Source organism: Charadrius vociferus, unplaced genomic scaffold, assembly GCF_000708025.1.
Source record: "Charadrius vociferus isolate BGI_N301 unplaced genomic scaffold, ASM70802v2 scaffold92, whole genome shotgun sequence".
Lineage (NCBI taxonomy): Eukaryota > Metazoa > Chordata > Aves > Charadriiformes > Charadriidae > Charadrius > Charadrius vociferus.
Window position 1 is genome coordinate 1,615,601 of NW_009647874.1, and position 15,310 is coordinate 1,630,910.

The window sequence follows — 15,310 nt, forward strand, 5'->3', positions numbered from 1 at the left end:
GCTTGAGATTTAATCCCTCACCAAGGGAACAAGCAAAAATTCTATTAATAGGAAGTGACAATTGATGTAACAGACTGTTCTGGAATTGGATGTCCTCCTAAGACACACTGAAAGAAGGGTACTAAATTGATATGGAGGCTTTTACATGACATTGATGTGCATAAAACACATAATTGCTCTACGGTATTACGTAAGACATAATTACTGTACAATATTTAGTTAATTCTCTTGGGAGAATGAAAAGATAACTAATGACATATCACGGTTTCCTCTAAGATCTGGAGGCTGAACCACCTCTGCTTCTCCTGCCCCCAAGCTCTGAAAAATCAAAATGGGTTTTGAACCCTGCAGCCTGTGTTGTTGATGGGCCAGCTGTCCAGTGTCGACTTGGTTAATCTTTCAAAAGCTACAGGAAGTAGGCAATATTTGGTCCTCCAAGGTAACACAGTTGTGGAAAATAAAAAAAAAAAAGTCTCTCTCTATCAAGGGGTCTTTCAAAGTAAGCAGATGTGCTTACTGTAGTCTGTAATTAATAAAATAACTTGTATTAGATCATTTAATCTGAAGTACACTAAGTTTGAAGCTTTCTTATTTATGAAGATGCAATCTCTGGTTAGCCTGCCTGTTTCAGGAGGTTTGAAGCTTTATTTTCACTTATAGTTGTTTTCTTTGTGGTGTGCGTGGGTGTGTGGTTAGTTTGTTGTTTTAGTGTTTGTTGTTTTTTTTTTTTTAAATCAGCCTGGATGAATAGTTTTGATATACAGAAAGGACTCAAAAAAAGCGCATCTCTGTTTCAGATTGTGTCACTCAGTTCTTGGCGATCAGTAAAGCACCAAACTTAGAACTTAAAAGGCACTAAGAAGAACAGAAATGGGAATTCAAATGAAAATTTGTGGAAAAAGAATACACCTTTTGGACATACCTTTAGCTATTTCCAGTAGAACACAGGATTTTTGACACTTAAATTATGCATGTTTGAAAAAACAGGGAAATATCATCTCCTTCACGCAAAGGCCAAACAAAGCCAACCTAAACCAAGCAAAATATCCTATTTCTACTGGTTGCTACAAGAAAATCTCAAAATGCGGAGGCATAAAAAGAGTAAAGAAGCTGACCCAAATTATGGAAAATCGTGTCCCTTTGTTAAAACCAGTAAAACCCCTTCTATGCTTTGTTACATGGGCTATTTGCTGGTGCTCAGACAAATGAAGACGGATCACATAAAAGCCACCTTGTTTAACTGCTTCTGCAGTTTAACACTTTAATACTGCATATAATGTGTGTCAATACAACCCAAGGGACACATTTATTTGTAAAGAGGTCACTGCACCAAAAATTATTGTAAGAATACTCCCCCCCCTCTTTTAAAGCAATAGCTGTAGTGATCAAACATTCATCATCTGGATATGCAGTTCTGAGGCGTCAAACCGACACCTGAGCAGAGAAAAACCCACACACTTGGGCTGCCTAAATGCTGACTGTTTTAACACAAGCTTGACAATTAATTTGGGGTATTTCACTATTAGGTCTCATTAGGATGCATTGACTATGGAACTAAAAGTGATAGCTGAGTAAGTGCATGTGATTATTATCTAATTTACTTTGATGCGCAAACTGAAGACACAGTCACAATCAATACAAGCCGCTGTCGTACTTTAGGAGCGTCAGTTTTCCAAAGCTGAAAGCAAGGATGAGTGGAAGCTGTAAAGAATAAATGTAAACAAAGATGTAAATAAATAGATCCACTGTGAGAAGGAATGTTTTATTACATTTCCCAACCTACTCTCACAATTTAGCATTGAAAGAACTATTATTTCGTCAAAAGAATATCCTTTTTAAAAAGTGAGGTAAAAAAGCTCCAGAGGTTTTCTGTGTCCTCTCCCTCTCCCGTGTCCTTTCTTTCAAAAGGAAAAACTCATAACAACAAGCTCAAGTCAGGAAATGCAAACTGACAGTATAAAAAGTGAAGTTCAGCTCATTAAGAACTATAAAAAGTCATTAAACGGCATCTGGAATAAATTAAATATTATCAATAGAATAAGTACAGAATTAGACCGTACATTAAGTTTCCTGCACGTGATGTAAGAAAAAAATTGTGTAATCCTTATTTCTACATTATGGGATTATTTTACAGTGACAACCATTTTCCTCTCTGTCATCAACTAGGGTATAAATATAATAAGACAAACAAAACACACTTAATCTTCAAATGCACCCCAAGATAGCAGAACCATCCACACAAAGCTTTTGCAGTTTTAGTGTCAACTCTGAGGAAAATTAGGAGCAATGAAGAAGTTCTGGAGAGTTACAGTTGTGCCATTTATTCGAAAGCATAAATTGGATGTCCTTGATAACACCACCAAGTAGTCAGATGATAACACCACCAAGTAGTCAGATGAACTGTAATCCTAAAGAAAAATACAGGAAAGAAACAAAGGACCATCCCAAAAAGCCCACACAGCACACCAGCAGATTATGGATGTGCAATTAGTACTTACTAAGCGGGTTTTAAGGAAGATAGGCACGAACAAACTGCTTTTTCTGTATGTTTTTCACTTCATTTGAGCTCCTGATTTAGGCCTCACCAAGCCCACACAGACTAAGACCCAGCCACCAGGCAGGCCCAGCCGCAGGGGCAGCTTCAAAGGCAGGATCAGCAGACACCATGAGCCTTTCTGGCAGACCCCAAGGCATTTGTTCTTAGGTGCAAAAGTACCGTTTCCTTATGAGTCACTTAGGAAAAAAAAAAAACCAAAAAACAAAAAACAAACAAACCAAAAATCAACCCACAATAATTATAGATAAAACTGTGAGGGCGATACAGCCTGGTGGAACAGCTAATCACGTCGAAGGTGCTGTGGCCCCTGTGCCGCAGGCAGGACTGCCCTGCCACGGCCCACTTCTACGGACACCACTAATGTGGGTTTTTTAGATGTTACTTCTCACTAAAATGTAAGTGTGCCGTATCTCTTCAAAAAAAGTGAAGGATGAGTCTTAATTAACCAGTAATTTAGAGCTCTACCAGCTAAGTAACTTCATCTCGAAGCTACCCAACAGCCCGCCCCCACACACCTCAAACCCTCTTCCCCTCTGTATCGCATCGCTTCAGGGCACAATGCCACCAGGTTTGGGGTTTTCTTTCTTCAACCGGATGCCTCTGACAGCTTCTAAGCAATGTTTGCTGCTCTCGGCCCCACAACGTATCTGATATCCCAATCTCTAATACCACTGCAGCTACACTCCGGCGCCTTGCATCTTGCGTTACAGAACAACTGCAAACAGGAAACCTCAAGACTAGCTTAGTGGTAACGAATTTCTGCGTAGCTCCAATACAGCACAAAAGTTAAGCTTGTTTTTTTGTCTTATAAATGGCTTAGAAGTCTTTTTATAAGACACACAAAGAAATAAAGGAGGATATAGATCAGAAACACCCAGAAATACATCCTTCCTGCTAAGGAGTCAGTACAGCACTTTACCATTCAACAAAAGAAGAAACCTCACTTTATATATGTTTATATAATAACATATAAAAGGATGTTTGTAAAAAAATTTCCCACACAATGTTTTCATGAAGCCTATCACACAAATCAACCTGGCCAGATGAAATAAGCAGGAACTGCTGCAAATGATCTTTTAAAATGTAAACTCGCCATGTAAGGAAAGGGAATCACAAAGCATGCATCTCCTCACCGCGACCCACACACGTTTTGCCTGCAGCCCAGTCTTGGCAATGACCGTCTCTGATGGCTGTAGATGACAACAAGAACCTTTCCAGCTCTCCAAGTCCACTCCAGCAGGAAGGTATAGCACCAGTGTCTACCAGGCAAGAGCAGCAGTGAAGCTCTTGGAGACAGAGACTGCCAAGCACAACAAATGCTGTGAAGGCAATCCCCCAGGTCACATCTTCACTCCTTTCTTGTAAGCCAAGGTCACCTCATAGTCACAACTGCCCATTATTCAGACTAATACAGCTTCATTATTTGAGGCACACAGTCTTAGAAAAAAACTGAAGTTGAAGAAAAGGACACAATGCTGTCACAACAGTAAGAATCTGGAAAACATTATCAGAGAAGAATAAAATTGCTAACTTCTATTTCAGAAAGTAGCAGATACTTTAGCCTGCTGCCTCTCTAGTGGTAGAAAGATAAAGCCATCAGGGCTGTTACAAGGTAGGCTGCTGCCGCACTAAAAGAACACAAATCTGAGTTCTGGCCTTTTATTAATTCATGCAATACCACCCTAATTTTATACGATGTTCACTCTGCTTCATGTTGTGACCTTCATGTGAGCTAACCTTTCCAATTTCTTTTTTTTTTTTTAAATTTCATTAGTAATACTGCTATGCCACAAAATTTCCTGGTCTGGGGCTGTTCAAGATACAAATGCTTAATCAATGTGACAGTCTTTAAAACACATAATAGTAAGTACTCTCTTTCCTATTTATGTGATAAGCGCTCTGCTGTTCAGAAATTTAAGTTTTTAAAAATCTTTTGATGTCTTACTTAAAAAGAAAAGGATATTTCTATACCCCTTCTGGAACAGCATGCCTATTATAAAGTAGGCAGTGTTCATTTTTAGCTTCTGACAGATTATTTAAATTCAAAATTCTATTTCAAAGGACAAAAACTGGTATTCTACAGGAACAAGCTGGTATTATAGCAACATATGTTAAAGTTTTGCAATACTAGTTAGGAGCCTAATAACCTACCTATGCTTAAAAGATAGATAACGATAACAATAGAAGTTGCAGAGAAAACACTTTAATGGGTCTTTAGCTAAACTGAAACTGAGTATGGTCACCAACACACAGGGCAAAGGGCTTATAATAATAACCTGGCTAAAGTCCATGAGATGATTATTAAGAAATTGGTTAAGGTCAATCTTAACAGATTAAAAAAACCCAAACAAACAAACATATTTCAGCATGTTTGCAGAGGGTGGGCGGGTGTTTTTAAGAAATTTGTATTTTTATTTCATTTGGAAAGCAGGAATAAAAAGATTAACAGACAGTACTGGCAACCTTCTAGAGACCAGGCAGAAAACACCGAGTGAGGACCTTTGTAGTTAGATGATTTTATTAGTGCTGCATCTAACCCAGATGAAATTTTTGGAAGAAGGTATCTCCCCATACCTTAAAGACTATACAAACTTGCATCTTTTCATGCCCTCTTATTATATACTTATCAGAAAACAGAAGAAGTGTGAATTATTAAGTTATCACTGCTGGTTTTAGTCTGTTGAAAGAGGGGAAAGAAAAAGAGTCTGAACATAAGGCAACTCCAACGGCAGACAGCCAGCTAACATCCCTTCCTACCAACCCCCTCCTCCAGCCTTTAGCCCTGGCATGTTTGTGCCATCTGCCCTCAACCTCCCTATCCTGCACCAGTTGCTGCAAGCTCCATCGGCAGGCAGGGCTCAGGCAGGTGCTGTCAGCAGCTGCAGGTTCTCCTTCTGCCTCCACCGGCAGCCTACGCAGATGCAACTACTGCGGATGACCCGATCTGCAGTGACTTTTTCCACTATAAGGGCAAAAAGCTGCTTGTTGCTTTATTTTGAAGGCATTGCCATCAAGAGCGATGGATGGGTTTCCACATTCTAGACAGCAATGGTAAAACCCAGACTGTACAGAGAGGACATCTTAAGACCCTTCAGTTGCAAACAGCATGAGACAGAGAGAAGGCAGCTTTTTGTGGGCTATGCTTCTTGGCTGCAGAGTGAACACAACAGAACCCCAAATGCTGCCTCACATTTAAATAAGTACAGACAGAGGGTCAGAAAGACCATCAGCTCACCTTTTCCTGAATTCTTGTAAAAGCGGTTTCAGAAAAGCCACACAGCTAAGTAAACTTTTGGGGGAAAAGAGACCTCATCTTGCCTCTAAAACAGCAGTGATGATTAATGGCCACATCTCCGCATTGGTTTATGTGTGTTTCTACTAAGCCAGAGACAGGGATAAGCTTAATGTTTGTTGATGTTGCTCTGGACTGTTATCTCTTCATTCCCCCCCAGCAGACAACATTTAAGCTTACCTATACATTTGGAAATACATTAAAAAACAAACAAACAAACACACACACAACAAGACAGAAGGAGGGGAAGGTCCAGGAAAAATACAACATACATTAGGTGTCTAGACAAGACAAAATTACAAATCATTTTACACCTACCAACCTCTCCATAGTCCCTTACAAAAAGGGGGCAGGAAGGAGCCAAGCACACAAGATCATAGAAAAAAACCAGACACTCTACTGAGAGGACATTTACGTAATATTATCTATATGACAGACTGGTGAAACATGCTCTGTGGAAAAACAAATTAAGTGTATCGCTGTTCATGCACTTTCATCCTCACTATCAATAAACCTTATTTCTCACCTTGAAATTAAAACAGCCAGCCACTGAGGATATGGTGAACACCATGAAATTTTATAAAGGAGACATCCTTGAATTTCTTTCAAGATTAAAAAAAAAAAAAAAAGGCGGTTGAATGATTTGCTTCCATTGCTGCTTCTTTTCCCCTAGCTCAAACATTCAATGGTCTGCAGGAATTATACTTCACTAGAAGTGTTAGTACATTTATGTATTGTATAAACAAAGAACAGACCTCAGACATAAGAAGTTTAACCTTGATCTCGCACAGAAGGACAAAGCTCAGAATCACTGTGGATTGCTACATTTTACTGCTAATCCCTTGAAACACTGCTACCTACTTTTCAAGAGATTTCACTTTAAACTGTCTATAAAATGCTGAAAATAAAATTGAACTGCTGACCTTCTGTTCCCCAATAGAAATATCATATATTCACTTTTTAACTCGAAAAAGGAAGAGATGTTTGTTCAGTTCAAAAACGCGTTTATTCCCAACCAAAGCTGTTTAAGGGGGAAAAAAAAAAAAAAAAGAGTACATTGTCCATTTCTAGACAATGTTCACTTTATAGTCTTAAGCAATTTATCAATTGCTTTACAAAAAACCCCATTCAATCTACCTCATGACAGTAGGAAAATGTGAAAAATATGTATACTAAAACAATTTTTAACTTCCAACTCACAGAGCACTAAGTATTTTGAGCCCTGTTCAGACTCTGCTCCCGTTTACTGTCATTTCAAATACCGACTAAATTCTTAGTTTTCTGGATCTTCTTACCAGGTCACCCAGACCAGAATTTTTATCCAATATAAAAAGGTGCATGTGGCAGTGAAAAAAAAAATAATAAAATTAAGATACTTCTCAGTTTAACTCTCAAGGCAAAGTTCCACAGATTTTTACTTGAATTTGCTGTTACTGAACACCTATTTCTCATATCTAGGACAGCTTTTCAGGTAAAAAGCTACTTTGTAGAAGCAGCGTCTTTGAATAGTAGAGGTAAAAATAATCACCGGATGCAAGACATCATTCTTGATTCTGTGCTTACGTACATAACCAAAGAGGCAGCTTGAAAGACATGGTGTTAGATTTCATTAAGAAACCACTAATATCATTAAATTTATTCCTGTATAAATCTGTACATGTTCCTGAAGAAGACTGGACCACGAGACAGTTACTCAGAAAGCTATCCTTTTAATTTCCTGATCGGACATGTACCAAGAGAAAGCACAATTTAAATGAAGAGGCACTCTTGGATCTTGTATGAAATGTGAGCAAATGCTGCAGCTTCACAAGTCTCTTGTCAGTTGGGCTGACTGCCGCGATAACGCTACATGAACAGGAAAGTATCAGCCCAGCAAAAAAGGGCCATCCCAGTCTCCCCCTAAGGTTATCTGTTCTCCTTCCATCTAACAACTCTCTAAAGTCAAGACAGGAATCCTCTCTTACCATTCCCAAAACACAAGTGCAGAGGAAACTCTACCCCTCACACTTTTCAAAATAAAGCAGGTTTCAAACTGGCCTGCCCTATATGCTTTAAATTTAAAGTCAAGACTGCATTTTTGGTCTGGAATGTTGACAGCATTCATTTATTTCAATCAAATTATTTCTTACATAGGCCAGTTCAAATGAGGTCCTCTTCCAAAAAATAGTACTCGGGAGTGCTCTGCCACACAATTACAGCAGCAAGCTATTGTTAATTCCTCAGTCGAAGGGGAGGGACAGGAAATCAAGAAACACCATTCACCGAAGGGGGCAAAAAGATGAAAGGGGATTTACTGAAAGCCTTCTGCCAGGCATGCTCCAGAGGACGCAGGCTGCTGTAAGCACGTTAGGAAGATGCTCCTTACTCTGAACTCTCACCTTGCAGTTCAGGTGTCACCTGCTTTAAGACAGCTTACGCAGACAACCAAAAAAGTTGTTCCACTATTACTACCCCAACATGATTTTCCACTGCACCAGAACTGCTGTTCAAAAAGCTAAGCTTCTGAAAGCAAACTTTTACTAGACAGAGACTAGGAATATCTGACCCTTTTTTTCCATAGAAACAGTTACCCAAAACCAAGAATAAGCAATTAGAAGAATCTACATTTCTATGAGCAAAATACACATTCAATAGAGACCAACGTGGCCTGGCGATGCCGGACTCTCGTCCTCCTTTATTCCCACTCTCAGCTCTGGTGCTTAAACAAAAGTGAATCTTTCCAAACTCCTCTAAATCTCCTTCGACTGTTTTATCTTCTGCCAGAAATTTCTCACTTTTCTGAACAGAATCTCCCTGCAATAAATAAATTGGTTCAAAATTAAACATTTGGCTTTGGCTAACACATCACATTCCCTTTCAGCCAGAAATGTTATGTACACTCACACTGACAAGACGTTCTATCCTCATGTGCTCACGGACACATTTTATTTCTCACTCCCACCAGATAACAATAAAATTCATCAACAAATGTGAAAGGGAAATAATAGTAGCCAAATAATTTCCAAAGATGGAGAGACACTGTGCGGATTAATAGCAGTACTAGAAGCAAGATTAAATAAAGGAAAAACGGGTTCAAAACCACAGGTCTGAAATTCGGAAGTTCAGCCACAGAGTTCTCATTATTTCTAGATCAATAGAAATTTTAAAGTTTATATTGCTACTGAGTTTCAATAAAAGTCACTATGCCATTTCATATACAAGTGTAGGTCAGAGCCACACAAAATATTTAGTACTTGACAGCTTCTTGTTGCACCTTAGTATTACTTGTCATCAAAATTCAAGAGCGACATGCCACAACTCTGTTATAAGTAGTATTACAACAGAAGTAGACAACTTCTTTATTATCTGAATTAGACCTTACTAACAGAAGCTAATAGTGTTACCAAATCGGCATCAGGCCTCCGTGAAAAAGGCTTTTAAAGAAAATTCATACACAAATACTGGGAGCTGTGGAGCAGTGTGTGAAAGGAGCAGCAAGTTACAATCCTTTGGCTCACTGAAAGTAGGAGCAAGTATATAAAAATTCACTGTTACTTCAAGGTGGGGAAGAGAATAGGGAGAAGGGGGAAGACACATCCCCTCTCCCCCTGGACCTCCAGGAGAACTCACAGAAGTAATATCCCTTTTCCTTTCCTGCACCACAGAACCTCTGAATGCTTCAAGGGACTAATACCAAGCATTTTTATTTTATTTGTTCTTGTTCTTAAGCTCCTTGTTGAAAATTAAGCTCTGAGGAACATGTCTTGGGCTGAAGTGTTATTTGATGCCTTGTTCCTGCTCCTCTAGTGTGTAATAACATTTAAGTTCAAAACCTCAAACTGAAACAAAGCTTCAGTTCCAAAAAGGTAAGTAGAACTGTGTCACTGCATCAAATGCTGCCCTCAGTTTTTCTTACTCCTATTTTTAACGATTCTACAGAATTAGTCAGGGTACTGACTCAGGATGCGGAGATGCCCAGCCACCACTTACAGGCCAGAATCCTTAGTGTGACCAGTGGCCTGCTTTATACCGTCATTTTCTTCTGCTTCTCCTGAACCCCAGCCAGGAAGCAGATCACAACAACCTACTGATTTAAGTAAACCTAAGGATGTTACACCCTTTTCTTTTGAGATAAACGCTTTTATTTACCAAACATTATGATGATGATGATGATCATCATCATAAACCAGCACTCTATAGCAACAATGGAACATACCTTTCCAGATCCTATACAAATCCAGCGCTGACAGAAAAATGCCATCCACTAATCTTGAGGGAGAACTAAGGAAAACTAACACTCTGTTTAATCTTGAAAGACAAACTCAGAAATCAAATATAAAGAGAGGTCTAATCCTCATTGAACAGCATTTTTTGGGCTGGTATGCGATAACTGGAGAACTAATGGTATGAGACACCCCAGCTTATCAGGGAATGTGCTAAGCACAGAAAGACAAAAAGCTACTGATTTTGGTGCAAGATAGAGAATTCAAAATCAGCCTCTTGGGAAAATCCACGTCCCTCAAACTACCTGCTGCTTCAGGCAAAGGATCTCTCTGGCATCACCTGCAATAGCTTGCTTGCATCAGAGCAGACATTTAACTTGCATATAGGAACATGTCTGTTAAGACGTCAGTATTTCACATAAAAAAATAATTAGGATGCAGGTAAATTTTATAGGATAGCAGGAAGAGGTAGAACAAGTCATCACAGGGAAAAGAAGTGCTAAAAATAAATGCAAGGACTCAGACTAGTGAGGAAAAAAAACCAGCATGAGTAGCAATGACAGTAGCAAGGGATTTGCTGGAAGGATTGCACATACAGCTGCTGAATCAAAAAAAACAGAGTAGGTTCATTTAAAAGAAACGAGGGGGGGAGAGGGGAAGAGGGTGACAGAGCAGGTAGAAAATAAGCTGCACAGAGGTTGTATTATGGGGAACAACTAAAAGCAGCTGACACAGACAACAGCCTACAAAATAAGAAGGGATAAGATGAGAAGCTGCAGGGGATCCCTGAAACAAAAGGGTGTGAAGAGAGAACACAAAGGAAAGAGGGGGTTAAACCCAGGAGACTGCAAGGAGCCTGTGATGCCTTAAAACGAGACTCTCAAACTTCAAATCAGGGAAAGAAAAATAGACTGTAAAAGGTTTGTATCTGTATGCACGGTATTCTACGCTTCATGTTACTACTGGCTTAAAAAAATAAACAACACAACAAGCTCGTTTTCTCAGTCCTCTCTGCTTAGTACAATTTGAGCTTTGTTACTACAGCGCAAACAGTAATCGTAATCCAAGATTAATTAACCAAGTTATTAGAAACAGAATTCCACAGCAAATATACCACACTAACCTTTAAATATTTTCTGTTCTATGAAATCCACCAATTTCAGCGCTTCTGGGTAACACACACAAATCCATTCACCAGATACAAAATGAGATGGAAATGCGTGTATAGTCTCTTCCTATTCATTAAGAGGCAGTATTTCAGCAAGCTGAATTGTTTTTTAATATCATAATACATTTGATGTAATACATACCATTCGAATGTGATGCTATATGGAATATGTTAAGACCACTACTGGAAATGCACACATTTACAGTTTTAGCAGTATTTCTACTACACACCAATTCTAAGACGAACAATGAATCATTTGAAGTTCCCTCAAAGCCTCCACACCAGAAGAACTGCCTTCCAGCCACTATGAAATGGAGGAACAAGCCTTCAACTGATGTTATAACTGACCTACGCCAACACTGGCTGCATGCTTGCTTCTGCACAGCACCAGCTCAAGCAGTCGGCCCTACAGAGCTACAAAACAGGCACGGCACCCCTCAGAAACCTGAGGGGAGGGCATCTCCAGCAGGCATTTGCAAGCAGGAGATGACAACAGCTCCTGTTATGGGGCAGTGAGATCTTGGAATAACTTGGTGACGTCGGCCTCAGCTGCTAATCTGCCTCCTCCTTCAGGAGGGTTTGGGATTACTGACCCGTTCCTGTGCTGATACGGCCCTATCGCACTACACAGTGCTGGCACAAGGACTGCTCCCACACCCCACATCCCGAAAGCCTCAAGATGACTTTCCCTGACCTATGCCTCTATGTACAACACTCACCTAAGTCACAAACACTTTCAGCATCTCAGGATACCCTCCCTGTGATGTAGCTTAATTACATAAGATATCTCAAAGAGCTTCTCAAGATCATAGTCTAAGCCACGTGAGTTGTCCCTCAAAAGTGCAATCCATATTCAAATCTCCTAACTGAAAGTGGTGTTAATGCAGGGATATGTTTATTTAGAAACCATGGAAATAGGGGGTCAGTAACCAGTTCTACCAGCGGCATCCTCTGAACACTGGTGAAGACACAAAGGTTAGTCACTGTGTTTTGGGTGTGTTTTGGGCTCAGTTCACGAATATACTCAGGCACAAGCTTAACCCTAGTTTACTTGTATATTTCATACACACACCTTAACTCATAGCTATATTCATGAGCAACAAGCTAGATTCTTTTCAGCAGGCAAAGCTTTTTTTGGCTCAGAAAAACTGACACGTTGGATGAGAAGACAGCCGAAGACCACACTGGCTATCAAACCACAAAACTACTTCCACCAGGAAAAACGTGGTCATTGTTTTATTTTTACTGAACTGAATTTTCACGTAATGATGAATGCTGTACCGTGTTCTCTGATGAGGAATCCATACGGATTGCAGTTAAAGTCTACTGCAAAGGCCATTTGTGAGCCGTAACAGGTACCCATTGATATCTACAAACCTGAGGTGCAGCTGAAGCTATCAAAGCTGGAAAAAATTATATGCAAGTGATTCTCAATAATCTATTTTAATGTTATTAGTAAATAAACACCTGACTATATTTTCATGCCAAGATCTACAAAGAGAAACAGAAAAAATGTAGTAAACAAATTTAAAAAAGAAAGTACTAAAATTACATAATTCAGGGAAGATCAATGTATTTGCGGGGTATACCTGTGGTTATGGGGGTGTAAGAGTGGGATGAAAGTGTTCTTCCCTACTGTCCACAATTACAGGTTAGAAAGTATTATGCCACTAGCATAACATAATGGGCAGTACTCTACAAATTCATTTATTATACTAAATGTTTGTAAATATATTTAAGTCATGCTAAACTTTCATTCAAAGGCTTAAAGTCAACACTTTAGGCATCTGGGATAATCAACATAATTACAGGAAACTTTTTTTTTTTTAAGGGAAAGGAATCCAGACATCCACTCAGTACGCACCCTTCACTCTCTTAGTTACTGTCAGAATCAAAAATTCCCATAAGTCACTCGTAGAAAACACTAATAATAGGCATTGTTTTCCTTGGATTTAAAATCCTCAAAAATCAACAACTACAAACATGCTGATCCACAGAAAAATACCAAGAAATATTCTGATACTGCATTACAGACGGTTGCATCACTTTGAAATGTCTGTGGTGCTTTTTCCTCTTTAAATGAGGAGGAGGATCAGTCTTTCAGAAGCTGTGAGCAGGTCCCCAGTCTCATAACGTGAGGAGCACATTTGTGTCACGGTTGTTTTGAGTACCTTTACAGACCAGGCTTTCCATCAAATGTTGTGGTACTGTAGCCATTGACATCTGATCGCAGTTTAGCAAATCCGCTGAGTACTAAGACATTGAAAACTTTGCTTGTACGCAATACAAAATTTGGGCCACAGTAAAATACAACCTTAATTTTGAGTAGAAATTTTAGTAGAAAAATCAGAATAATTTTAGTATGTTTAAGTCTATAGTTAATAGATTAACCATTGGCTTTAGGATTGTGTGTTTTGTTTTCACATTAACAGCCATTTCAAGAACATTTTAATTTTGCAACCTACACGATACACAAAAAGTATAAAAAAAACTTACTGGAGTTTCTACTCCAGAAAATTATTACAAAAGACTTCTCACTGTTAGTCTTTAAACACAAATACAAAATGGTCAAGGCTGTACTCTGATCTGTTGGAAATGCCAAGGTTATAAATTTGTCTATTGCATTTAAAGACATATATCAGATAATTTGAAAATGTAGTGCAAAAGCCAATCATAGCATCTCAGACTTTCTAGACACTACTTCGGAATTTCCTTTTCAATTTGAAGGAAACTGGATCATTTGCAAAAACATATGTAGATGTTAAAGACTGGATTGCATTTTTAATTCTAACTGGTTCACCTGCACTTTATTAAACAAATTAAGTCTAATTTCAACATCTGATAACACTTCATTGAACAAGCATTTAACAGAACTCACAGCAAAAATCAAGGCACCTGAGGACTCCATACATTGCTTTTCACTTGAAGGCTCCAAAATGTCAATAATTAGTCTTCATAACTTCCTTCTGAAGAAGGTAACATTATTTTTATTTTATAAACAGAGAATTTGAGTAAGAAATAATAAATCCACCTGGTGAAGTAATGAGTGAAACTAAGACTCCTAGTCTTCTGCTCCGTGCTTCAGCTACTACAATGCTGAAAGTTCATTCAGTTCAGAAAGTTCTGCCTTTTTGCTTTTATTTTTTGGTACAGTTGTAATAAGGTTTCATTTTATTAAAACTTTCTGTTAATAAATCTCTGCTAAGCCACAGAGATCAACTACAGTTACTAGAAAGAGACAACAGGGTACATGAATTAACAGAAAGAAGACCGTCAGACTCTACCACAAAATGAATCCTATGGAAAACATCAGCTTCAGTAGGTTACCTCAGGTCTTCTGGGCCAGCACAGGAAGATACTCTCTACATACTGAGTGCAATTCTGTTCTGGTCTCACAGAAAACCCACAAACCTTCTTTCCTCTCAATACTTTGTAAGTTATTACTTAGTTTTAAGAATTCAAACAAAGAATAATATTAAGCCTGCTCCACCACAGGCTACAGATGGCCGCTACTCCTCCACACCTCCCACACCACCACATCCTGCCTACAGCGCCTTCAGGCGAAAAAGTCCCAAGTCAAAGCAGTAGGTAACAGGAGGTGGGAGCCAAAAAAACAGTGGTAGCAATATCTAGTACTTAATAAGTAAGCTGAGCCTATCCTTTTTTCTTGTCTTTTTTTGAAAGTAAGAACTCATTTGTCTCAGATCACTGAATGAAAAAGACTTGTTATTTAATCATCCATGCAGCAGTTTAAAAAAAAATAAAATTACAAGTACTACACTACACAAAAGCAAAACAAGCAATACATCCAGTTCACTCATTATCTTTAGTTGCGAAAATAACCACTGAACTTGAACCACTCACCTTTGGCACACTGTTAAAAGGATCCAGGCAGTGAAAGGCAGGACTCTCCAACAAAGTTACGTACACCACTGTCTGAAACAACAAACAACACATATTTTAGTTTCAGCACTAAACTTAAAAGAACTTTAGCTAGGTAACTTAGTTTTCATTGTATCAATATCTCCTAAGGGAGGCTGAAGAGGAGACAGAATGGCTCTAACTTGATCCACCTATTTAGCATAAATAGA

At 38.8% G+C, this 15,310-nt stretch overlaps 1 protein-coding gene across 1 annotated transcript in view; it reads right to left on the reverse strand.

Annotated features, from left to right (window-relative positions):
* Positions 1-15,155, reverse strand: part of NCK2 (NCK adaptor protein 2) — a 52,983-nt gene extending 37,828 nt beyond the window's left edge. Inside the window, exon 1 of the mRNA XM_009883066.1 lies at positions 15,084-15,155. The gene's annotated coding sequence lies outside the window, so the exon portion shown is untranslated. The remainder of the gene's footprint in view (positions 1-15,083) is intronic.
* Positions 15,156-15,310: the final 155 nt, after the last annotated feature.